Source organism: Populus alba, chromosome 1 (genome assembly GCF_005239225.2).
Source record: "Populus alba chromosome 1, ASM523922v2, whole genome shotgun sequence".
NCBI lineage: Eukaryota > Viridiplantae > Streptophyta > Magnoliopsida > Malpighiales > Salicaceae > Populus > Populus alba.
Window position 1 is genome coordinate 29355756 of NC_133284.1, and position 27123 is coordinate 29382878.

A 27123-nucleotide genomic window follows, 5' to 3' on the forward strand; every position below is an offset into this window, starting at 1 on the left:
TTTTATTTTATTTTAGAATAAGCTATAAAATTATAAATAATTTTAATTTCACCCCAAACTATTTTTTAATCTATAAATATTCTTTCAAATTACATTTTTTTTTATTTCAACCCTTACCATTTTTAAATATATAAATAATCTATCAAATTACAAATATTGTTTTAATTTCATCTTCTATAATTTTTTAATCTCCTAAATTTAGTTCCTATTCCTTTAATTGCTACTTATTTTGTTTCGCATCATTTTTAAAATTGCCTTTTGTTTTTCAAATTTTATCCTCATTGGGTTTTTTCTATTAAATTTTATTCTCATTATTTTTGTTGATTTTTTTGGGCTTTTTCATGTTTTTTTTTTATTGAAAATTTTCACCGATTATATCATTCAAAATTAAATTGGTTGAGAATTAAACTTTTTAATTTATCTGGGTTCAAGATTTCACGGATTGTGAATTTTAGCAGCTAGATTAGGTTTAAGAGGTTCACCTGTTTTTTTCTTCTTCTTTTTTTAAAGTGAGGTTTTTTTTATCTTTTATTTTGTTTTGTTCTGTTATTTTTTGTGGTTTGCCTACACTTACTTTTAATTGCACTCCCTACCATTTTTTTTAATCTATGAATAATCTACAAAATTATAAATGTTTTTCAATTTCACCCCGTATAATTTTATCCTCATTTATCTTTCAAATTTTATTCTCATTATTTTAATTTCTATTTATTTTTTTTTGGGTTGATTTTTTATTTTTTTTTTAAATTTCATCATCCTTGGGTTTTTTTTTTATCAAATTTTATCATTTTTTTTTCTTTGCTCTTATTTTTTTCATTGTCTGCAAGTTCTTTCAATAATATTTTTCATCAATTTTATCATTCAAAATTAAAGTGGTTGATGATTGAGCTTCATGGTTGGATCTGGGTTCAAGAGTTCATGGGTTAAGACTTTTAAATGCTAGACCAGGTTTAGAAAGTTTGCCAACACTTGTTTGTTTTTTTTTCCTTTTTTGTTGGGTTTTGTTTTGTTATTTTTTGTGGTTTGTCTTCTTTTGAGTCACCCTACAAAGTTTTTCAAATTCAACCTTGCTATTTTTTAATCTATAAATTATTTATCAAATTATTGATGTTTTTCAATTTTGCCTCTATGATTTTTTAATATTTTAAATTTGATCCTCATTTTGTTAATTGCTATTTATTTTGTTTAGGATCATTTTAATTTATTTTTTAAATTTCATCCTCCTTGCACTTTTTTCTGCTAAATTTTATCCCTATTCTTTTAGTTATTTTTTTCTTTTGCAAGTTTTTAATTAATATTTTTTTTTACAATTTCATCATTTAAAATTAAATTTGTTGAGAGTTAAGGTTATTTATTAAACCTAAGTTAAGGATTTCACAAGCTACAACTTTTAAAAATTAGACTAGCTTTAAGAGATTCGCTCAGGTTTGCTTGATTTGTTTCCTATTTTTTAAGCTAATGTTTTCTTATTTTTTATATTTTTAGGGGTTTTTTTTGTCTTTTTTTCATGATTTTATTCTATTGAATTAGCTCTCTATATATTTTTGTTTTTCAATTTCACCTCCTACCATTTTTGAATCTATAAATAAGTAATCAAATTATAAAAATATTTTTCAATTTCACCTATATGATTTTTTAACTTTTCTAATTTGTTACTCATTCTTTTAATTTCTATTTTATTTTTTTTAAAATCCTTTTTTAAATTGTTTTTTCTGTTTTCAAATTTCATCCTCCTTAGGTTTTTCTTTCTCAAATTTTATCCTCATTCTTTTTGTTGATTTTGTGTTATTTGCTTTTGTAAGCTTTTTTTTAATTAATATTTTCTCAACGATTTCATTCGTCAAAATTAAATTGGTTGAGAGTTAAACTTCATTAAACTCGGATCCATGATTTAATGAGTTTTAAGTTTTAGAGATTATACTAAGTTTAGGAGGTTTGCCTGGTTTTTCTCCTCTATTTTTAAGCTGATATCTTTTTTGAGTTTTGGCTTTTTTTTATTTACCTTTCTATTATGCTGGATTGGATTATTTGATAATTTAGATATGTTTAAGTTGGGTTCTTTTTATCTTTTTATTAGTTTATTTATTGTTATTTTATTTTTTATATTATTTAAATTAACAATTTAACCAATAATTTTAATTTTTTTTTACCCTAACATTCATTTTTCATTAATTTTTTTTTTGCTCGGCCTACGACGAAGCTCGTGCAACAAATCTAGTATTACTTAATTAGTGATGATATTTATATGTAACTGCCCACTGGAAAAAAATTAAGACGGCCTGCGATAAAAATATCCAAATGGTCCTCAAATGTGGCATCATTAATTATATACTACCCTTTTTATGTTTTCCTTTGTTTTTTACTTCACCTGAGGCACAGTAATTTCTTTTTAACTGCACAGTAGGATAGTCCTTCCAGTTCCTAAATTTCTGCCGACTCCTCATAAATTCCAATTTGGGACCGTCCATTTGAGAATCTTAAATCTTATTCTTTGTAAAAAAGAAATATATTCATGGTTTTTTGTTTTAAATTATCCATGTAACCAGTGTTAAATTACGGGGAATGGAGTTTTTGTTTTGACAAATTCAACGACGACGTCTACGGTGTCTGGCATCATTTTTTTCGAAAACAGTTTCCGAGTTCTCTAAAATTGTTAAGAACACAGTTCTCTGCTGTTTTCAGAATAGATGTGACATTTCTTGAGACATCTCGAGTAAAAATGATTATATACCATGGCTGAATTTCATAAATAATCGTTTAAGCTATGTATAGTCGGAATCTATAGCCTCGTGAATTCTATCAAATTTTGCAACGAGGATAGAAATTAACGACATAGAATAGAATCCCGTTCGTGGAGCCTTTCTGCTATAGTAATTATTCGCCAATTAGATGCTTAGATTTAGTTCTAATCATGATTAGAGATGCTATAATAAACTATAGAGACACAAGGTTAGTGAAAAGTTAAGAGCTTAATTAATAACTTTAAGTGAGTTATGTTGTTTCGGTTGCTGTTCATGTCATTCCTTTGACTTCAATGAGGTAGAAAACCAACCAACTTTTTTGTTATGTTTGAAGGATCGGGTGTACTTTACCTACGGTTGGACCGAACCCAGTTGCAGATCGACGACCTGGTCAATGAAACATGGCATCAAGGGAAGCTACTAGCTTCGCTTCAAAACGTGTCTTAATTAGTTGATGAATATATAACTCTGCTTTGTGTGATCCACAAGGAAAAAAAAACAATTAAATTTCTAGGTTTTGATGAAATTTGTGTTTCTGCTTGTTTCTACCGAGGGTTTGCCCCTCGAGTACTCTTGCATCTACCTAATTGTCTAAAACGACCTGACAGCAAATAGTAATAATATTTTAATGCCTTTATAAGTACATCGCACCCCTTAATTAGTGCTCCAACACAAACAAGTAACAAACATTAATTTCTCTGTCTTTGTTCGTGTAGAGAGGGAGAGAGAGCTAGTGAGTATGGTCGACATGGCACTATGGCTTCGTGTTCTAGTTCTGGTGGCTTGTCTGTTTCCGGCATCTGTGGAGTCCATGGTCCGGCACTACAAGTTCAATGTAAGTTGTAATGGTCTAACCTAGCAATGTGTTTCAGTGCTTTAATTCTCCTTAAACTAGCTAATCATCTAATCAATGTACTAAGCTCATCATTAATTTGATCACTAAAAGCCCACGTCGTATGTGCATGATCCTGCTTCTCTTGGCTATAAATGGCTAAAACAACATCTTGGTTTCACATGAGCTTGAAGTTATAGTGTTTTCTTCAGTAACTCCCATGCATATGCCTTCTTTTGAACGTAGCAAATCCTATATCATACATGTGGACACGTTGTTTTGAGTGTTTCTGGGCTGACCGGGAAGCTCTGCATGAGCTTCACCTTCAAGTTATGATAGGAACAATATATAGTAATTTAAAATAATACGATTACTTGGTGAAGTGACTATATATTGATGATCTGAATTAGAAGATTAAGATCAATGAGCACGTAATTTCACCAGTGCAAGCAATTTTGAGCTGTCTATGGCAGAAGATTAGCTGGTTTCTCAATTTTAATTACTATACTCATGGTTGATACATCTTAATCATGTTATATTCATCTTAATCATGTTATATTTAGCTAGCACAATTGCAATATTGCATTCTTAAGTTTTCTTTCCTTGGCTATAATATTAATGCAGCTGGCGAATGATGCGAAAACACCTTAAAGACTTAAAGTTTGAAAACTAGAAAACGATGCACCTATATAGTGAATTGTGATCACTATTTCTATCTCCAAGTCTCGAGCCAACTTGTTTGGCCGAGTCAAATTTCAAAACTATGATATAAACTTAATGATTATGACTTATATGCCGCTTAAAATTAATTTTGTATAATTTACATGAATTATATTTAATATTTATATTCAAATTGCAATGTATGCATCCTTTAAATTGTGAAAGTATATATATATATATATATATATATAATATATATATATATATATATATAATCTTGTGGATATAAGTTAATTTGGTCAGATTTTAAATTTACTTTTTAAATATCATCAATTCGAGTATTATAAATTTCAAGGTTGCTAAAGGCTTATCAAATTTTAACTTTAAAATTTTAGAAAATTAATTAAGATGCGTATAAACTAATCCAAACATTTATAATTAAAAAAAAAAGTTATAAAAAAAAATATGTTCAGGAATCGACCAAGAATGGTTGTCCTTTCTTAATGCAGAAGCGATCAAACAGAAAAGTAGAATTGTTGATGAGGGAGAGCTGCCTAAATTAAGTTAACTTGTTGTGTAACTAGATGGACAAATTTAAATCTTAGAAGAAGTCTAGACACATCAATCAAACGAGGTTTTATTTTTTTAATGAAATGACATAACATTTGATTTGACCATTGAATCATTAAAATTTGGCCTACATATTCAACTAACCTGTTTCTATGTAAATTAGCTGATTATAACGAGTTTATGGTCGCATTAAACACAGAAGATATTAAACATCTTTCTTTATTTTTCTTTATTTTTCATTTCAGCTTAGATCAAATTAGCACCTATTTAAAAAATTGTTTTTAGAACACTTTTTTTGAAATTATTGAATTTTTTATATATAAAGAAAGTTTTCTCTATAATTTTGAACTCCAACTAAGGGTTTGAAAAACCCTAATTTTTTATTTCACGGATGCGTCATATAACTGTAGTACTACAGCTAAGCTTTAAAATTGTTGGGGTATCTTCTTGGTTTATCTCACGGTTGTTTAATTTTCATGCAGGTGGTGATGAAAAATACCACGAGACTGTGCTCAGAGAAGCCCATTGTCACTGTCAATGGAAGGTTCCCTGGGCCCACTTTAGTTGCCAGGGAAGATGACACAGTGCTGGTGAAGGTGGTCAACCACGTCAAATACAATGTCAGCATCCATTGGTGAGTGTGCTGTTGATTACAGACTTTACTACCTTCCATGCCCTTATCCATTTTTTTGGCTTGATGAGTGTCGCTGTCTTCACCATTGCGACCAGGCATGGAATCAGACAGCTGCGGACCGGCTGGGCCGATGGCCCTGCTTACATAACGCAGTGTCCTCTTCAGCCAGGACAGAGCTTCGTCTACAATTTCACCATTACTGGTCAAAGGGGCACCCTACTCTGGCATGCACATATCCTCTGGCTCAGGGCCACCGTCCACGGTGCTGTTGTCATCTTGCCCAAGCGAGGTGTTCCTTACCCATTTCCTACACCACACAGGGAAGAAGTCATTGTATTAGGTGAGCCTAGCTCACCTTGAGGCCTTTAAAAAGTCTCGTTTATGCCTTCAAGAAATAAATAATCGTGAACGTTCCTTGTAAAGCAAAGTAAAACACACATTAAGTACGTATTAGCTGACAATTGTTCGGATACAATAATCGTTGGTCAATAAGCAAGCCCGATTTTTCCAATTGTAGGTGAATGGTGGAAATCAGATGTTTGAAGCTGTGATCAACGAGGCAATGAACTCTGGGAGGGCACCTAATGTCTCAGATGCTCACACGATCAATGGTCATCCAGGGCCTGTCTCAGCCTGCTCTTCACAGGGTAAATTAAACGCAAGCTAGCACAGCGAAACAAGTTACTCATATTCAAAACAACGTTAACAGCTAGCTAATTTGTTGAATTTGTTAACTTTCTAAATCATTCTATCCATTGCAGGAGGATATAATTTACCAGTACTGCCCGGAAAGACTTACATGCTTCGGATTATCAACGCTGCACTAAATGAAGAGCTCTTCTTTAAGATTGCTGGCCATCAACTCACTGTTGTGGAGGTTGATGCCACATACGTTAAACCCTTCAAGATCGACACCATTGTCATAGCCCCAGGCCAAACCACTAACGTTCTTGTGACGGCAAACCGTGGTTCTGGCAGGTACATGGTTGCTGCCTCACCCTTCATGGACGCACCCATTGCGGTTGATAACGTGACGGCCACAGCCACGTTACATTACTCCGGCACCCTTGCTAGTACCACCACTACCCTCACCGTCCCTCCAGCCCAAAATGCCACCCCAGTAGCAACAAGCTTTACAGATGCTCTACGTAGCTTGAATTCGATAAAATATCCTGCTCGAGTCCCGTTAGAAATCGATCACTCTCTCTTTTTTACCATTGGCCTCGGTGTCAATCCTTGTGCTAGTTGTGTCAACGGGAGCAGAGTTGTGGCAGATATCAATAACGTTACCTTTGTCATGCCAACAATCGCTCTCCTTCAAGCTCATTTCTTCAACATCAAAGGTGTTTTCACAGATGACTTCCCAGGCAACCCTCCCACACCATTCAACTACACAGGCACACAACCAAAAAACTTTCAAACAGTGAGTGGAACAAAACTCTATAGACTTGCTTACAACTCTACTGTCCAACTAGTGCTACAAGATACAGGAATGCTTACTCCTGAAAACCACCCTATCCATTTGCATGGCTTCAATTTCTTCGAAGTTGGGAGGGGAATGGGTAATTTCAATCCAAAGAGGGACCCAAAGAAATTCAATCTTGTTGACCCTGTGGAGAGGAACACAATTGGAGTCCCAGCTGGTGGATGGACTGCTATAAGGTTCATAGCAGACAATCCAGGTAATTAAACATTCCTGTTTTTAATTAATTAGTGACGCTCCTTCTTAAGCATGTTCTTTCTTGAATTAATGTAGGGGTTTGGTTCATGCATTGCCATTTGGAAGTCCATACAACATGGGGACTTAAGATGGCATTTGTTGTCGACAATGGCGAAGGCCCTAATGAATCTGTTTTACCTCCTCCTCCGGATCTGCCAGAGTGCTAGAGAAAGTGACGCAAAGGCTTTCTTCTGTAAAGATAGGAGATGAAAATTGCAGATCAGATTGAACAGATGAAGAAAGGAAGGGATCAAAGGGAGAGACTATTGAGCGGTTTAGAACTAATAAGAACGAGTTCTTTCGAGCAAGGTTAAAATAATTTGTTGGTTATCAATTTTAAATATATTCACACTGAAATTTTCCTTTTTTTTTATTTTTTTTTATTTTAACGGAGACTTGTTTTTCACTGCGATTTTCCTCTGAAATTTCGTATATTTTAGCGATGTAATTATGAACATGCTGTAATATAATTCAAAGGGTATGATGGATATATTGAAAACTCTTTATATGTTTAAATGGATTTTTTCATGGCAGCCACAAACTTCCAATATATATTTCATACTTGCCATTTAAGTTATCTCATCAGAACTAAAAGCACGAAACACAATTATCAATTATGTGTGTTTTATTTTATTTATATACTTGAGAAATTACGAATCACTTAGTTATAAAATAGCTACATAATTATGTATTGGACCAAATCTCGCAAAAGAACATATCCTGCTTACAAATCTCTCGAAGATCCATTTCAGGCCAGAGACCCACTTAGGTGTCTGTTCTCATTTCGTGAATCATAAGCGATGAGACCGACGAGAGTTGGAGAATTGCACTCCTAATTATGTCTGGATTCGAGGCCTCATGACCATGATTCTAGTGTTGTAAATTCAATTTTATGATGCAATTGTACTACAGCTTCAAACATATCCAAGAGCTAGCAGTTCAAAGATATTCAGTTATTCATCAAAAACGATTCCAAATACGAGGACACCTTCTCTCTTATTCAGCTTGTCTTGATTTCATAACTTAGAAAGTAATTATAGAAATAAGAAATTATTTGCATGCATGCTTATAAAACTCTTTCACCTGAGCAAGACTCGAGTTTGATAAAAAAGATAAACTTGAGTTGATTTATTTTTAATAATAAAAAAAAAGAATTGCACCAAAAAAGATAAAGTTTTGAGAAAAAATAATTTTAAAAAAAGCCAATAAATCTTTACTTTGGGTTGCGGGTTCAACCCAAGTTTCTGAATCCGGTATGACTAGTCAATTCCTTACCCCTGTTTTTTTTCCAATTCAGACTAGTATAAACCCTGGATTGATTAGGTCATTGAGACTGACCCGCCAAAGCGTTTCAAGTTTTATAACTGGGTTTATATGTTAGAAAACTCCAAACTACTAATAGTTTTTAATTATAACATAAAGAGGGAGTGGGAGTAGGGATAAACAATTTAATTTGAACCCATTGCATACCCAATCCTACTTGAATTGATGATTATTGTTTATGATAGTTATTTTACATAATAAGTAATGAATATTATCAAAAACCATCTTCAAAAATCGCCTTTCATTGTAATAATATAATGCATAAAGACTACTCTTGAGCCATAAAATTTTTGAACTAGGCTTTGGAAAAAACAAGTGATCTTTTTATTATGATATAATTGTCCTTCAAAAATTATTTAGGGTTGGATTGATCAATTTCATTTTTATTCTACCAGTAAAAATACTAATTCTTAACTAAACAATAAAAAATTAAATTATCTTCCACTTATTCTTTTCAATTATTTTTTTTAAAAATTGTAAATACTTTATTACTCTTTAAGTCAAACGTCAAATAAACTCTCTGAGGGGTTTTTGGTCTTTAACCATGATTTTTTTTTTTTGTAATGACGATTTAGCTTAAGGCATTATTGTATTTTTATAAATATTATTAAAAAAAAAAAACTCGTTGACATTTGTCATGCCGCACTAGCAAGTGGGGGCAACATGTGGGGGGTCATCCAATTACCAAACAAGCCTTCATCAGCTCCATTGGAATCCTCTTGGCACCCTCTTGATGATGAGGTAATGCGTGTTCCAAAATTTTCTATTTTTCTCCCTTCTTCTCTCTCTCTTGTCTCTAGATTTTTATGTCAGACCCTTAAAAATTTCAAAACAACCCCTTTAATTTATTATTTCTTTAGATTTGGTCCCTTCTCTCTTTATTATATTTTTTTTCTATTCAAAATAATTTATAAAATGAGGTTGGGTTGTCAATTTCATCCCCCCTATAAACTCTATTTTTATTTTTCAAAATTCGGTCTCTATTGATTTGCTATTTGTTTTGTTTGAGATTATTTTTAAAATTTGATTTTGTTTTTACAATTTCACTCTACATTGTTTCAATCAAATTGATCCCTATTATTCTTTTTATTACTATTGTTTTCTATTTGATGAGTTTTTAAAATTGATTGAAAAGGAAAAACTTCTTGATCCTAAATCCTAGATTTAGGGTTTCATGGGTTGCAACTTTTTTAAAAAATTTAACTAAGTTTAGGAGATTCGCTAGAGTTTACTTTAGTTTTTTTATTTTTCTTTGTTTAAGCTAATTTTTCCTGTTTCATACTTCAATATTTATTCAATCGAAGATTGAGTTTTATTTTTTAACTTGTGTAGTATCAAAGTTTCTATTGGTTTTGGAAAATTTATACAATTATCTCATGTTTTTTTTATTATTTTATCATTTTTTGTGGAATTTTGTTGATTAATTTCTTTAAGTTAATATTTTTTTAAAATTCTATCGTTTTTTTTAAACTTGATAGAAAACTAGAAAGATTTCATGATTTAGAGATATAAAAAAGGAATATGCATTTCTTGGCTAGCAGTACTGTCCCAAAACCTAGCCATAATCGGATTTTTTTTTGTTGTAAAATTCCTTGATAAAATATTGGATTCTCCAACTCCAAGATCACCTGATAAAGAGAGGATCAGGATCTAATTCTAGCGCGTATTCTCCCATCTCCAGACCAAGATCCAAGACCCAACCTTTTTATTTTTCCCGCAACTAGCTCACTTTCTTTTTCCTCCAAGCCAATTGACAAGTGCTATAGTGCTCGCTAATATGTAGGGAGCACTGATTACAAAGCATAGAGTTGAAGAATCTCTTAAAAAAGCCTGATGCTAACGAGAAGAAAACCATATTTGCTTAGCTATAATTATAGTTAAGAAGCCCTAATAGAGAGCATGAATGCATGGATGCTCTAAGCGGGCTATCCTAACTCCTAAGCCTCGTGTATGTATAGGGAATGAAATCCAAATTTCCCTTTTCTCATCCAAAATGATGAATAAAAACTATGTATGTAGAAAAAAAAATCTTTTTCAGAGGGTTTAATTCGAGGTGGTTTGATGATGTCTTAACAAGATTTAGAGATGATCATTTTTTATTTGCAATTTGATTTTATATAAAAATAAATAACCAAATCACAGTTTTAAAAAAACAGAAACTGAACCGAAATTGATTTTAAACCGACCGGTTTTTGGTTCGGTTTATTGAGCGATAAAAACCAATTTTTTTTTGTTTGACTCAGTTTTTTCAGTCAGTTTGGCTCGGTTTTTTCCCGGCTTAGCTCGGTTTTTTCAGTTTGGATCGTGTTTTTTGTTTGGGTTCAGTTTTGTTTTTTCTTTTTCAGGTTTATCAAACCGAAAACCAAACTGAACCAGTCAGATTTTTAAAAATTCTAATAAGTTTTTTTTATAGTTCGGTTTTTTTAATTATTGTTTTTTTTTTAATTTTTTCTGGTTAATTAATTTTTGATTTTTTAACTTATCCCCTTAGATTACGGTTAACATCTAACAGCAACAAACCTTCTAGTCAAGCGAGAGGCATGCTAGTGTGCTGGTGGTCTCCTAATTATTTGAAGTTTGTTAGGGCAGTGACACGCCAACCATGAATCAGGCTCTGCCTCGACATCTTAGGAAACATCTTTCTGGAAGCCTTCCTTAAGCAAGATTTGCAATAAAGCACCACCTGCCAAAGTCATCTTTTGCAAGTGGGTCTCCTGAATCTCTCTAAGGAAGGACAAAAAAGAGAAAAAACTTGCACAAGTACTGCAGCTGGCTGTGGGGTGGTTAGTAATTGCCTTGATACCAAATTCATGATTCGAGTTGTAAGATCAAAATAACCTCATAAAATACACATTAAAACAAATTATGAAGCATAATTTTCAATTAACCCAACATTTAATGATGAAATTAAAAAAAAATCAACTAAAAAAAGGAAGAAAAAAACCGAGTCAACTACCTAACCCGCAACCTCAGGTCTTAAAAACCGTGATAATCACATAGAAAGAAAAAATTATAATTCAATTCTTAATCTATCCAATTTTGAAAGATTAAATTGAAAAAAAAAAGAGAAAAATATTATCCTAGTCAACCTAGGTTAATCTGCTAAAATCGTATTAGAAAACTATGATAACTCTATTAGAAAATGATTTGAAAAAAAAATTATAGATTTGATTCCCAGTTTGGGTTAAAGGATGAAATTGAAAAAAAAAATAATTAAAAAAATAAACAAAAAATAATCAGAGTCAACACGGCTAACTTGCAAAACTTGCGACCATGATTACGAGACCAATATAACTTTATAAAAAACAAATTAAAATAAATTATGAAGTTCTATACACAGTAAACTCAATATTTAAAAATAAAATTAAAAAATAAAAGCCTAAAACATTTGAGGATAAAAATGAAAAAAGACTTAGCTTTTAACTATTGATTGCTACAATAAAAAACGAAGCTCGTTTAATATAGTATTTGTTAATAACAACAACAACAACAAAAAAGTTATTTATGTAGATTTGAAGAAAACTTATTAGTGATGTGAGAATTCGCTTTTTTATCCCTACATTAATTATTTCAATGCCACTTCGATTAGTTGAACTAAAATAATATTTCATAGTACAAACGTCTTTGTAAATGTAGTTAAATTAAATATTCTGAGTGTCAAACATTGAAAAAGAGAAAGACAAAACTATTTTCTTTTAAAGTATTCTTTCGCTTCATATCTGTTATATCTCTATACGAGATGGCATGCCCGTGCGCTACCACGAGCTTATAAAACAAATGTACTTGATAGTGTTATAATTATAAACCAACGCTAGATAATTAATAAAAACTAAAGGTATGATGAAGCCAATATTTCATGATAGAAAAAAAAAGATCGTGTGTTAGTGATCAAAAAACTTAGAGACTGAACAAAATGATTTGTAATAATCCATAGTGTTTTGGGAGGAAAGATAGTGCTTTTGTTACATGATTTTGCTTTTCTGTTTTATAAAAAAATAATTAAAAAGCTAAATTCTTACCAACTTAATATTAAAAAAAAAAACAACAAAGATATTTTTGGAGGAAAAAAAACCTATGAAGAAAAATGTTGTAACAATTAACAGTGTTTTCCCCAATAAAAAAAGATAAAAAAACCATTTAGAGAAATATTGTAACAATCCATAGTGTTTTGTGAGAAAAACTACAATGCTTTTCCCATATGATTAGCTTTATTGTAATTATAATTCTTAACCAACTCAAGTATTAAAAAAAATAAAAAAAAAAAGATAATTTTTTAGAAAAAATCGTATGGAAAAACATTGCAACAATTCACAGTGTTTTAAAAGTAAAAAATTATAAAGCTAGATTCTTAATCAACTCAATATTAAAAAAATCAAATCAACAGAGAATTTTAGAAAAAAAAAATAATAAAAAACACAAAAAAAGAGGGAAAAATCATGTTGGAAACATTGTAGCAATTCACAATGTTTTGTGATGAAAGCTACAGTGCTTCCCCATATTATTTAAACTTATTTGTAATGAATTGTAATTATAATTTTCAACAATGTTTTGTGAGGAAAGTTACAGTGCTTTCCCCCATGATTAAGCTTTATTACAAAATTAAATTTTAATCAATTTAATATTAAAAAAAATTGACAAAGATAATTTTGGAAAAAATATATTACAAAAAAAAGAAAACACAAAAGAAACTATAAAAACATCACGTGAGGAAAAATTGTATCAATCCATAGTGTTTTGTGAGGAAAAACTTGTATTTACTTGTAATTGCAATTCTTAACCAGTTTAATATTTAAATTTCTAAAATTAAAAAAAGATAATTTTAGAAAAAAAAAACATAACAAAACAAAAAAAAATCACGTGGAAAAAAACATTATAGCAATCCACAATAATTTGCGAGGAAAGTTGCAGTGTTTTCCCAACATATTATAACTATAATTTTTACCCAGCTCAATATTAAAAAAGAATTAAGATAAGATAATTTCGAAGAAAATCATAAAAAAAAAAAACAAAAAAAAAAACATGCAAAGAAATACTGTAGCAATCAACAATGTTTTTAAAGAAAAAAATTACAAAATTAAATTCTTAATCAGCTAAATATATAAAAAGTAAAATAAAAAAAACATAATTTTAAAAAATAAAAAAAATAAAATAGAAAAATTATGTGAAAAACACTGTAACAATCCATAGTGTTTTAAAAGGAAAAAAATTACAATGTGAAATTTTTAACCAACTCATTATTTAAAAAGTAAAATCAACAAAAATAATTTTTTAAAAAATAAATAAAAAGATGGAAAAAGAGAAAAGATGGAAAAAAAAAAAAAAGTAATTTTGAAAAACAAAATAATCGAAAAAAGAAAGAAAGAGAAATGCATTATAATCCACGTTGCATTTAGACATGGGAAAATAATGATTTCCCGTTTTTTTTAATTTTATGTATAATATAAAAATAGATAAAGTATTTTTGTTTTTTTAGTATTTCTTCTATACATTTAAACCAGAGCCATCTTTAATGAACAAATCAAGTCTCCCCAAATAACCAGCAATTTATTTGAATGTATTGATGTATCCACACATCCCCCGTTGTACATCATCATCACCAGTATAAAGACATGGATTCAATTCCAACAAAACTTCTTTCTTTAGTAGAAACTTGTGCAAACGCATTACGTAATAGTTGGTGTGGTGCACACGCCTCAGATCTCACTCACTTTGGCTCAAACTTTTTGACATTTCTGAAAGAGCACACAAAATGAATCTTTCCTTTAATGGAAACAATTTGGTTGAGGTACCCAACCTCTTCGATTATTGGGACATTGCCATAAATGTTTTCGACCGTCTGCAGCCACCGTCGACCCCTACCCTTTCTGTCAAGGGTCAGTGCCCAAAGCCCGAAGGGAGCTCGGAAGGATACGTGTATACATAGCTAGCTCGGTGACTTTTTCGAGATTGAAGATATTTGTTTTTTTCTTGTATTGCTTCGATTTTATTTTTTCCTTGTCTCTGTTAATAAGAAAATACAAAATAGGGGGCGGGAGGAAATAAATAAGACAATATTGTCGTGTAGAACAACACAAGAGAGAATATAAAAATATTAGTGGTGATTATTTTTTGTTTGATTTAGTTTTTATTAAAAAAATAATTAAATTGAATTTTGAAAAAATCAAAAACCAGTTTAAAATAACCAGTTTCAATTTGGTTTGATTTTTTTAGGAAAAAACCTCTTTAGTTTAGTTTTTTGGTTTGTCTTGATTTTTTCGGTTTCACGTGGTTTTGGTTTGATTTGAGCTCGATTTTTTCCGGTTTTTTCAGGGTTCAGTTTTTTGGTTTCGAGCTTATAAAATTAAACCGAACGATTTTTTTTAAATTTTAATCTGTTTAATCAGGTTTTTTATGGTTTGATTTTTTTAATTATTTTTTTTCTAGCTTTCTTGATTTAATCGGGTTTTTTCTTGCCCCCAAAAAATGTTATAGAGGACCAACGAATCAACAGCTTCGAAATTTAGAAAAAACAATTGTATATTTATTATTAAGAAGCCGGCAATAACTTTTTAAATAATTTTTTCTTCTCATGTTAGCCCTAATGTGCAAGCACGATGCACTTCCCCATGACAACTTGAATACATGGAGATATGTGACAAAAGCAGCAGTTTTCAGAACTTTTTTTTTTTTTGAAATAAATTCTTGAAGACGTATTCAAAAAATAAATGATACTGTGCAGCTACTATCGATAGTGTGCATTAACAAAAGATGTATCCAGTTTATTCCAACGCTTGGGAAATACAGAGTGTATTCCACGTATAGTAAGACTCACCTAATGTACGATTCTTTTGACTTACATAAACTTATCGTACGAGTCAGCAAACTAACGCCCCCTTTCCAGGAATTATTATGCATTTTTCTAATTAATATATTTCCACTCATATAAAATTGGAAACCAAAGATAATTATTACTAGTAACGTAACCCGCGCACTGTCAGGGTTTAGATATTTTTATCTTTTTATAAAAAAGTTGGTATGACAGGTTTTTTCAGTATGTTTATGTAGTTTTAAAAAATTAAATTTAAATAAACTTATTTTATAAATACAAGTAATCAAGTTAAATTGATTAAATAAAATAAAATTGAAAACAAACATTATGCAAAGTTGCATATATTATAAATATTATCTGAAAATATTTTTTTATTTTCAAAAATAAAGTTCATTCATATAAAAATAAAATATAAAATATAAATAATTGAGAAAAATTCTTTAAATTTAAATATATAACCAAAAAATAATTATAATTTAAAAGAGACTCTATAACCAAAATGAAAAAATAAACTATGCTAATCTAAATACAAATTAAAATTTTTTAGAGAAAAAACTAGAAGAAAATTAATAATTTTAAAAAATAATTAGATAAAAATTGTTAAGAAAAAAACAAGTTAAGGCCGGCCCCCTTTTTTGGTTGCAAGTCTGCCCCAAATGTTTTCTGAAAAATAACTAAATAACAAATTGATTTGCTTAGATTTTGACCATCATGGTAGCTGAAAAATCAGGGTTTTAGTTTTTTGGACACAAAAAAACCCTGTTTTGACCCCAAAAACCTATAAAACACTTTAAGAAGCTGTGATAAACTTATCAATAGCCTAAAAAAACCCAAAAAATCATCTTGAAAATAAAAATCAACCCGAGATTATATTTATTTTTTCACGAACATTAAAGGTAAAAAAAAATCTAATATGAGCTCCCCTCATTAAATGGAGCCATTTTATACAAATATTGTTTATTTTGACGATCTAAATCGGTATCAATGACATGTTTCTCTTTTCATCATCAGAATTTGGCTACCTCTCTCTCACCTCTCAACTAGGGACTAAAAACTAACAAAAAATAAATTTTTGTATCAAAATTGAATTTGAAAAACATTTTTGAAGTTTGAGGACCAAAATGTGTTTTTTTTTCAAAACTAATGGCATGCCATCTATATGTGGTGTCTTTTTCATTTCAACTCTCTTTTTTCAATTCTATTTTTTTATAAGAAATCAAAATCAATTTGTTTTGAATTAGAATTAAATTTTCAAAAACAAAAAATTAAGAATCAAATTAAAAAAATAAAAGACTTGATGAACAATGCATATTTACACATGGATAAATCCATACCTTTTAAATTTATACTTAATAGTTAGTGTCACTTGCATATTAGTAAAGAACTAGTATTTATAGGGTATCCAATGATATCTCCACTTTTTTCTATTATATTTTTTAGTTTCGAGATCAACTAATATCTTTTTTTTTTAGATTAATATAGGTGTTCAAACCAACCTGTACGTACCTCGACTAATCCCACGGCCCCTGAAGTTAACGATCATGTAAATTTCTAGTGGCTCTGAAGTTTGTGGAATAAAACTTGAACTGATAACTTCTAAGGAGTAAACTTAGGGTTTGACCAGTTGAGTTACACCCCTCAGAGTTACAATCAACTCATATCTTAATTATAAACATCAGGGGTTGGTCGAGGTCATGCAGGTAAGCTATTTTTTAAAATGTAAAAATAATATTCTTTTAAATATTATTTTAAAAAATTAACGGATTTTAATCAAATTTTTTTATAATAATTTTACCACACCCATTAAAATTTTGTTTATTCTTTATTCAAAAGGGAAAAACTTGTAAGGAACGAAGATAGCAACCTTACCAACAAACAAGCTCATATAAATTATCTAAAAGGGGGGGGGGGGAAAAATGAAGGTGGCGGCTTCTCTCTCCCCTTTTCTCTCTCTTTCTTTTATTGTTTCATTCTTTTCTCAATATCATTATTAATTTATTTATACAAATTATTTTAATTTATTTTTTATAAAGTTATTATAATCTCAAACAAATATTTTGATATTTGATTTGTACTGGATTTTACAAATATTTATTTTTGTTATCATATAATTAAACAAAAATAATTTTAAACAATTAAGTTCTTAAATCCAGTTAATTCTATTATCTAAATTTCAGATTTGACAATTTAAACTATAAAGTCTAAATTGAGTTAATATATTACTGTTTTAATATTAAAAAAATATATCTTAAATTATTTTTTTAAAAACTGTTGCCTTGTATAGTGGACTATTGCATTGTGTTTTTGGCAATGGAAAATTATTATATGGGAAACAAATCCCTTTGTGATACATACACAATTGTAAAACTTCAAAATCGACTTTTGTTTTTTTTTTTACCGTGTCAAATTATGATGGCCCAGACTTATCTCACATTATTGTATAGAAGCTGAAAACATTGCAGGAGGCTAGTTGAGGGAGTGGTTGGTCCATTAATATCATTAAGTATGGTTGTGGTTATTTTTTAAAATATTTTTTATTTAAAAATATATTAAAATAATATATATTTTTATTTTTTTAAAAAATTATTTTGTAACATCAATAACATTCAAAATAATCTAAAAATACCAAATAATAATAATAATTTAAAGCAAAGAAAAAAAAATAAAAAAATTTTAAATTTTAAATTTTTTTTTAATTGCTTTTAAAGTGCAATAAGAAACATAACTATTAATGTTAAACAAGGCAGTATTAGAGAATGTCATAATATCTTCTCAATTTCTTGAGCATATACATGTGATTAAACAACATGTAGTTATTAATTGCATTATGAGTTCTTAACAAGTACAGCTTTATCTTTCCTCAGAAGTGTAATAATCCTGGGTTTTTTTCTCTTTGGCCAGTTAGCATTCGCTGATATCAAATTTCTAATTGGAATGTATAATTTAGTGCCTGAGATCAACAAAGCATTGACGTTAGTTTGTCTTCTTTTCATGCCTGTATTTTTTCTTTTGTTCCCTTTCTTTTTATAATACTTGATACATTCCTGAGCTATTCAGATGAAATCACTGGCCACCTTCCAGCATGTATGAATCTGTTAATGGTGGCAGTACTGCTCGGGTCTTGATTTGAGTTTTTAACTCATGTATTCTTAATAAAGGAGCTAATCTGGGACAAAATGCGATTTTTTTTTGTTCAAATCCCAAGTTGTGTTCATAATTTCTCTCTTCTGTTCTTACAAATAAGTATCTTGCATCATGATTTCAAGATTGTTAGCCAGATGGTATTCATATGTGGTACCTGGTTCAATGTTTTGTTATCTGCCTCCAATATTTGCTTTCATTTTCAAGCTAAAATCATAGCACGGTTGCATTAAAGTTCATTTGTTAATGGCAAAAAAAACAAAAGGACTAATTTCTGCCACAATCCCATGTTGCTATATGGAAAATGAATGGTTTTTGTTGAATATAATGCTTGACACGCCTCTCTTTGTCTCCTTCGGCTTTGTTTTTTCTCTTAAAAAAAATAAAAATTCTTCTCTGTTGAAATTCTATTAGCATAGAGGAACAAGTGAGAAGTCGAGCTCAATGGATGGGTGCGGGAGCTCCTCGCCCCATCAAAGTGGAGACTTTAGCATTGCGTGGTACAATTGAGAAGCAAATGACAGAAGCATAAATAGACAAGTATTATTTATTTAATGAGTATATAAGCCAAATTGTCGAAGGAATTATGCTGTCTCTCTTTGCTTGCTGAGTTTTTCTTTTGTTTCCTATACGTTTTTAGAGGTTTTTCTGCTCTGTCGAATCGAAGTCCTTTGCTTTGCTTTCCCCTTCTTTTCCTATTATTTTATCAATTTTTTGGAGACTTTTTTAATGTGTCTTTTGGTTTCAAAATTTGTCTGTTTTCATCAAGCAGTTGGATTTGTCTTCTTTGCTAATAATGATATTCATTCATGTGTCGCTCTCTGATTCTATGTTTTTGGACTTTGTTAGGTAGTCTACTTTTAGTCAGTAACCCCTTCCTCTGTCGAAACTGTTTCTTCACATTGCAATTTTATTCTTCTCCACTACCAGCAGGTTCGTAGGCCCCCTTATTCTTTGCTTTGTTTTTCTCTCCTTTTAGCATCTACTGGTACATTCTCCCATGTGCTCCACAACATGGCAAAATAAATTTTTTTAAAAACATAAAAAGTATTAAGTATATAGAAAATATTTTAAGCGTTTTAAAACACATATTTATACCAAATACAAAAATCTTGGGTCTAAGAATCATGCCAGACCCAAATGAATTTAGTCAAACAGTCATGCCAGACCAAAGCGTCTTAGACCTGACAACCACGCCAGATCCAAGAGCCTTGGAATCGGTGTGTTTGCCAGATTCAAGGTGTTTGGGTTTGACAATCCATATTAGACCCAAACAAATAAAAAAAAAACAAATAATAATTATGCACTTTAGTTGTCAAGAATGAGAAAAGAAAGAAAAAACACAAATAATAGATCATCGGCGGTAGGGGTGTTCAAAAAAACCGAACAATCGAGAAAACTGAAGAAAAAGTAACCGAGAAAACTGGACCGAGATGAAAAACCGATTTTCAAAACCATAAAATCTTGCCGATTTAGTTTGGTTTCGATTTTAAAATTGAAACCGATGAACCGAACCGAACTAACCGAAAAACAAGAGGGCTATAAATACTACAATTAACCTAACCCTAACAATAACATAACATCTTCATCTCTTTTGCACAACATCTCCAAAAAGCCGCTGCCCTCCACTCTCTATCTCAAAGCTCAAAAGCTAAGCCATCCACCTAGAAATAGTCTGAACAAAAACTCACATCTTCATCTCCTTGTCTTCTTTTTTTATTTGTACGCAACATCTCCATCTCTTCTGCACAAGCCGAACAAAAACTCATATCTCCATCTTCTTGGCTCCTCTCTTAATTTTTGCGCAAGCTGTCGGGAAGATTTGGTTTGTCTTCTTGTTAAAAGGGTAACTTATGTAGCAAAAACTGATGATAGATTGGTGGCCTAGTTACAACCAATGCCCATGGAAGAAGGCTGCCCTTCTCAATCTGGTTTGTCCTTTTCTTTTGTTTTGTGAATTTCTTTAGCAACAAATATTCTTATTAATCGGGATGCTAAAACTTTTGGGGCTTTGCCATATTTGAAGGATTTAAACAACAAGATTTTGGCTAACCCAAAATATAATTGCATGCAATCGTCCTAATAATTATAAAATAGAGATGACAATTGTAATCTTCTATATAGCAAGCAAATATGAAGAATTTTCTATTCTTATGGGATAGGATTAGATTTCCTAATTTATGGCAAAAAAACTGAATTTCACTCAACCGAACTGGTTTGGTTAATTCGAACCGATTTTTGGTCCGGTTCAATTTAAATCTTTCAAACTTTAAGTTACTCGGTTCAATTGGTTTTTGTAGTCCAAATCAACCCGAACCGAACCGTGAACAGCCCTAACCAGCGGCAATCCAACTATAATATGTCTATACACGTCACGCCATGTGAAAGAGAGCACATTTTTGCATCTAGTTATACAGTAGATTGGCCATCAAAAAGCATCTCAATCGCCTCCTTAATGACACGGGTGCCGCCCACTCGTTGGAGTGTGTGAAACATGCGCTAACAACTTTTTAATTAAAAAATAAAAAAATACTAGATGAAAATACTAAAACACCTCATATGGTCATCATAATTACACAATGTACCCATGTAAATTTCATCATCATAATAATCTACAGTAATTTGTGTCTAAAACTACAATAAAATCCCCACTTCATTTAACTTTCTTTATAATAATTGTTTCCTCATTCCAACATGTCTGCAGCCTATGTTATGTTATATAGCTTTATGATTTTGCATGTTTTTTATGCCTGTTGTACTCAAGGGACGTGCGATAGATCTCTCTGGCCACTTTCACCACCTTTCTTCAAGGTTTGTTCAAGGAATTCTTTTCCCTCCTTAGCTTTCTGTTTCGTTTTGTTCTCTTCTCAAGTTAGCTCCTTCGTGTTCATATTGTTGTTGTTACTGAACAAAGGCTGATGCGATTTCTTCGTCGCAGGATGGCAACGCCGTGCAACCATACACCGTTTCTTAACAAATATTTTTGCTGTGATCTTAGCTTCCTCTTTCAATTTTGAAAAACAATCTCTGCAGATTTTTCGCACACCATGGAGGTTTCAAAGTTTGTGGATGGATTGTTGCAAAAGTTATTTTCTTCTATCGATTTTTTCTTTGAATTGACTTAATATCTTACAAGATCGATCTTTCTCTCTTGTTTAAATTGACTTTGGCATTGAAAGATCCCAAAACCATAAAAAAAGAAGAAAAAAAAAAACTTGGTTCGCAAGTCTTGTAGCTGCTCAACCCCAGCTTCGCTATCCTTTCAACCCTGAAACCTTGGATGACTTTTCATGGCATGAGCAACGTCATTAACTCCAGGCTTAAATTTACTCAGCTATAAATAAATTAACGTAATTTTTAAAAAGTACTTTGATTAATTGAATAATACATATGCACAGTGGATCATCTAAAATCTACTTTTAAAAAAGTGTAATCAAGCAAAATTCACGACATATATTATATACACATGCATTTCTTTTCACATCAGCTATAATTAATATACGACTTCTATTACCAAGGATGTTACAAAGAAAACCTAAGACTTGAATAAAAAAACGTTCGAGGAAGAGAGAAAGGAATTGTTGCCATGCCATTCATTACCAGAAAATTAACAAATACAAATAAAAATACTTATTCAATTTTTTAATTGATGGATTGGGGTGAATTTTACAGACAGACTATTCCCTCATTGTATTTATCGGTAAACACCAACAAAAATATTTCATCGATATATAACAAATGAATTACAGTGAGAAAAAAAAGAATTAAAAAAAGCTAAAAAATACGATGATATATTATTTTTACAAACAGAATTACCAGTGGGTTAATTTCGTTGGTGAATTTTGTTGATAAATCCATTTGTAATATTTAATTTATAACCTGGTGAGCGACCCTCCTCTCCCCCCTGCATTTCTTCTTCTTACTCCATTTTTTCTCTGCAACAAACAACACACCTCCCACCCTATGTTTTTCACAAATTAACCTCCCACTACAAATCTTGCCACCTCAACACTCTGATTGTAGCATCCCTGTTTTGATATGAAATTTATTGAGGATTTCGTGCTTCAAGTAAGCAAGAATACTCATTTTTTAATTGAAATCAATTTTAAAATGTTAATTTTTATTGCATATTTTTTTTTCATATATGTATTTTGTTTGGGTGTTTACTTGTTTTATAGCTTTTTTCCATAGAAATTTATTGTGTGAATGTATGATTTGTGCATGTTATGGTTTGTTTGAAATTTTATAAAATTATATTTGTTTGTAAATTGAGGAAATCTATTTTGAATTTGTGACTTAAGTATTTTATGATGAAATGAATAATGACTTATTTAACATATCTATTTTATATTTTATCATTTTTATTATTATACTAAAATTTTTAGTGAATGTATAGAAATTTGAATTTATGTAGACAATTGATAATAAATTAAGAGTACTATTAAAATAAATTGAATAAGTTTAAGTTAAATCAATGTTATTTAGTTTACATAATTAATTAATACATGCTGCATAATATTCTATATAACCTCAACGAAAGAACAACTTTTCAATGCAAGTTCGTTTTCCATCACAACCACATGTTAATAATGTTTGAAAAATTAATTTCAATTAACAAATGCAATTTCAGGTTTATATACATTGAGACTGCCAGAACCATAACATCAGCGATGAAATTGTTGATGGAAATTTCATTTGTTTCAATGGAGTTGGTTTCCAAACATAAGGTTAATGTTAACTTAAATATTTTTTTTTATTATGTTAATTTGGTTAGTTTATTAATATTAATGAAAATTGTCTTTTATAAATTTTAAATGCAAGGAAAAATTTGAATAGGATAAAGATAACAATGTTATTGCAATGAGTGTTTGGGAAAATCACGCTACAACTAGGTAAGATTGAAATAATTTATTTCATCCTTTTATTTTTCATTTACTAATAGATAATTCATTTATACATATAGGTTGTGTGATTTTTGTTACGAGGCGCAAAAAATTCCAAAAAAATATGAAAAAAAAATAGCTTCTAGACTGGAAGGACATGGCGATATGGAAGGATTTTAGATCGTCGTACATCTCTGATATTGTATGGGTGGAACATATCTAGCAAGTGATGTCCGAGCATTTAATGCGATGGTTACAATCCAGTGTAGAGAATAAAAAATGAGATGTTCACAGTTTCGCTACCACGCATACTGACGATTTTGTTCCATTTGTTTCACAAACGAAGCGAATGGTAAGATTCTTCTTTTATTACATCCTTTTTTTTTTCTTATAAATATATTTAACTAACAACAATTTTCTATTACAGGCTATGGTTCTTGGATGCATATGCAGAGTGATGATCATCAAAAAAGGGTGCAACATCTCATCGATAGCCATGTTCAATATTTTATGGTATGTTGGTTTTCAACATTTTCTTATTAAGTTATTATTTCTTTAAATTTTTTGACCTTTTTTTCCATGATACATATAATACCTAGTTAAAGGAAAGATACAAGGACATCGTTTGACCCATCTGGATCTCGATCCAGATTTATGGTTGGGGGCAAGATTATTTGATGGACCCGATAGAAATTGGATGTATTTTATGGTTGGGGGCAAGATTATTTGATGGACTCGATAGAAATTGGATGTACAATATCTCTCACACTACAATCGAGGACTTACAGATGGCTCATAGTGTTTTAACCGTTGGATGCTCAAAACCGATTCCAAGTACTCCAACTCTAGAATTTGAGATGATTTTAAACCAACAAGTACAAGCTAAATCGGCCTATCTTAATGTAATTATGCACGACTTAGTGCTAACACATTCAAAGTCCATCAATTGGTGATGAAGACAAAACCATAAATGTGTTCTTCTTTATTGGCCTTACGGTCCCAACGAAGACTCACTTACTCCGCTTTCAACACTTTTATTCTAAATTAATTTTATTTGAACTTATAAATGTTTAAATTTTTAATAAATATTTGATTTTTATATTAATTTATTTTAATTCTTTTCTACTTCTGTTTAATATATTTTTTAAAAATATATTTTTAAATTATTATTAATGGTGTTATCGACAGATTAAGTCTACCAGTATATTTTAGAGAGTTGTAAAAGAATTATTAAAAATATCATTGCCACTATTTAATCACTAATGAAATTGTATATGATCGTTTTGTCAATTATATGTCAAATTCACTTATTGAAGTACTGATGGTGAAAAAAATCACCTAATGGAATTATATATATTTTTTATATCGATAATATGTTATATTCATTGATAGAAATACCAACAGAATGAAATGATAAATTTTTTTTAACTCATTTTTGCGTTAGTAAATCCATCAATAATGTTATTACCAACAGCTCACCTACAAATCACAAATGAGAGCTCTTCCAACAAATTATTTACGTTTATAAGATCATTGATAAAAAAAATTTACCAATGGATTGAGAATATAAATATTAATAAAAAATTTCATCAATAAATCTAAAACTTATAGTCGAGGTTGTTCAGCGTATGCTTTGAATACCTCAGCTATTACTTCCACATTGGCCACGTAGAAGGTTGGAATATAATTTTTAGTGGATGTGGATGGTGAAGTTATTAGAAAATCACATTACATTATTTCGTTGCATGTGAATTTAAATGTATAGAAAAAGCTTAAAAATATTTCGGTGAAATTATCCAAAATGGTTAACTTATAGGCATTTTATCAAATATATTAACAAGAAAAACAACGAAAGAAAAATCAAATAGTATTATAAATTGATATGCACGGAGGTTGAAGACCCTATAAATTTTAATATTTTAATATGTAACTAACACAAGTCAAAATAAAAAAAAAAATCATTTTTTTTTTAAAATGGGGACCAAATCAAACAAAACAAGAACTTGAATGAGGATAAGATTGAAATTAATTCAAATTTCATAAATTTAAAAGGAAAGGGAAGTTTAATGGTTGATCTGAAAAATATAAAAATAACCATAGGTAGAAGCTAAAAAATTTCTTCTTTTAAGATAATGGTGTAAATTTACTATACAATTAAAACACAAAACACTCATCTTGTCTTGAATCAACTTTAGAGCACTGAAATTGTCCTAATGGAAATAATATTTTACTCCTAAACAATTGGGTAAGATTTTTTAAAAAAGACTAAGAAGGAGAAAATATTATTCTCAGTCCATAGTGAATTGCGTTTAAATTAAAAAAAAAATTATAGTAACTAGTGGTATCATTAAAGAAAAAGACAAACACATAGTAAAGAAAATATTAAACGCATAACCCATTAAAAGTAATAAAAACATCTTCACCTTGAATTTTTATCGTGTAATTATATCTAATTTTCTTTAAAATAAGCTTAAAAAATAAGTAATAGCATGCTACTAGTTATTCACCGAACAGCATAAAATTTGCTGCTGGTGAACAATATTTATTTTTGTTCTCTTTTAGTTTTTTTTTTTTTTTTAATAAGTTAAACTTTTTAATGAAGCTCCTAAGTCTATATCCGTCTGGGCCTAGATTCGGGTCCACTTCAAGCGGACTAAGCACTCAACTCTGGGCTCCATACATGTGGAAATTTATGAAATACACCTAAGGTTGCTTATGAGTTGCAGCTTCAAGATGTCGTGACTAGGACTGTCAAAGGCGGTTGCAGGATATATTGTTTTTTCCTTTTCCTTCCTTTTTTTTTTTTTTAATTATTTATCTGTTTGTTTTATATATAATTTTGACGGGTAGAATTCCAATGAGAGAGAGAGAGGGAGTAGAGACAAAAACAGTGGAGCAGTTGGTCACATCAGAAGAGGACAGCTCGGTTTAGCATTGTTTAAAGGCCAAGTTTTAGAAAAATATCTTTGAAAAAAAATTCATTTTTTTTTTTTATTTTAATTTATTTTTTTATTTTAAAATTATTTTAATATGCTGATATCAAAAAATAACTTTTGTAAAATAAAAAATTATTTTTTAATAAATTTTAATCAAAAATCATTTTAAAAAACAACCGTTATCATAATCACAAACTCCCCTGAATCTTTTTAGATAGCTTTTGTTTTTTCTGTTTTTTAAAAATATTTTTTATTTGAAAAAATATTAAATTAATATTTTTTTTACTTTTTTTATTATTTTAATATTTAAAAAAATATAAAAATAAATTTTAATATATTTTTAAGTAAAAAATACTTTTAAAAAATATCATTCACCACAATACAAAACTCATACTAAAAGGGTGTTTAAGAATATATTAATGATTGTTTTTTAAGTATTTTTTTCTTGGAATGACTTTAAAATAATATATTTTATTTTAAAAAAATTATTTTGATATCAACACATAAACAATCTGAAAAATATAAAAAATAATTCTAAGCAAAATAAATTTAAATTTTAATGCAAAGCATGTTGAACTGCTCGGCCAAACACACCATAAATCTCAAATTGAAAAAAGATACGGAGAGAAGGTAATTATAGCCGCTTCTTAATATCAATTACACAGATGCAAATCTGATAGATTTTAGTTTGAGAAAACATGTAATAAAAATTTGATGAATTTTTAGACAATTGATATGATATTTTTTTCAATAATAATTTTGGTATGTTATTAGATTTTTGTATCTGAATTTATTTATATTATATATTTATATATATATATATTTATAATTTAACAATGTATCTGAAATAACTTATACATATTTTTTTTAATATT

The 27123-nt window shown here is 29.8% G+C and overlaps 1 pseudogene; it reads left to right on the forward strand.

Annotated features, from left to right (window-relative positions):
• The first annotated feature begins 3407 nt into the window (after nt 1-3407).
• LOC118032907 (laccase-4-like) lies at nt 3408-7528 on the forward strand (annotated as a pseudogene).
• Nucleotides 7529-27123: the final 19595 nt, after the last annotated feature.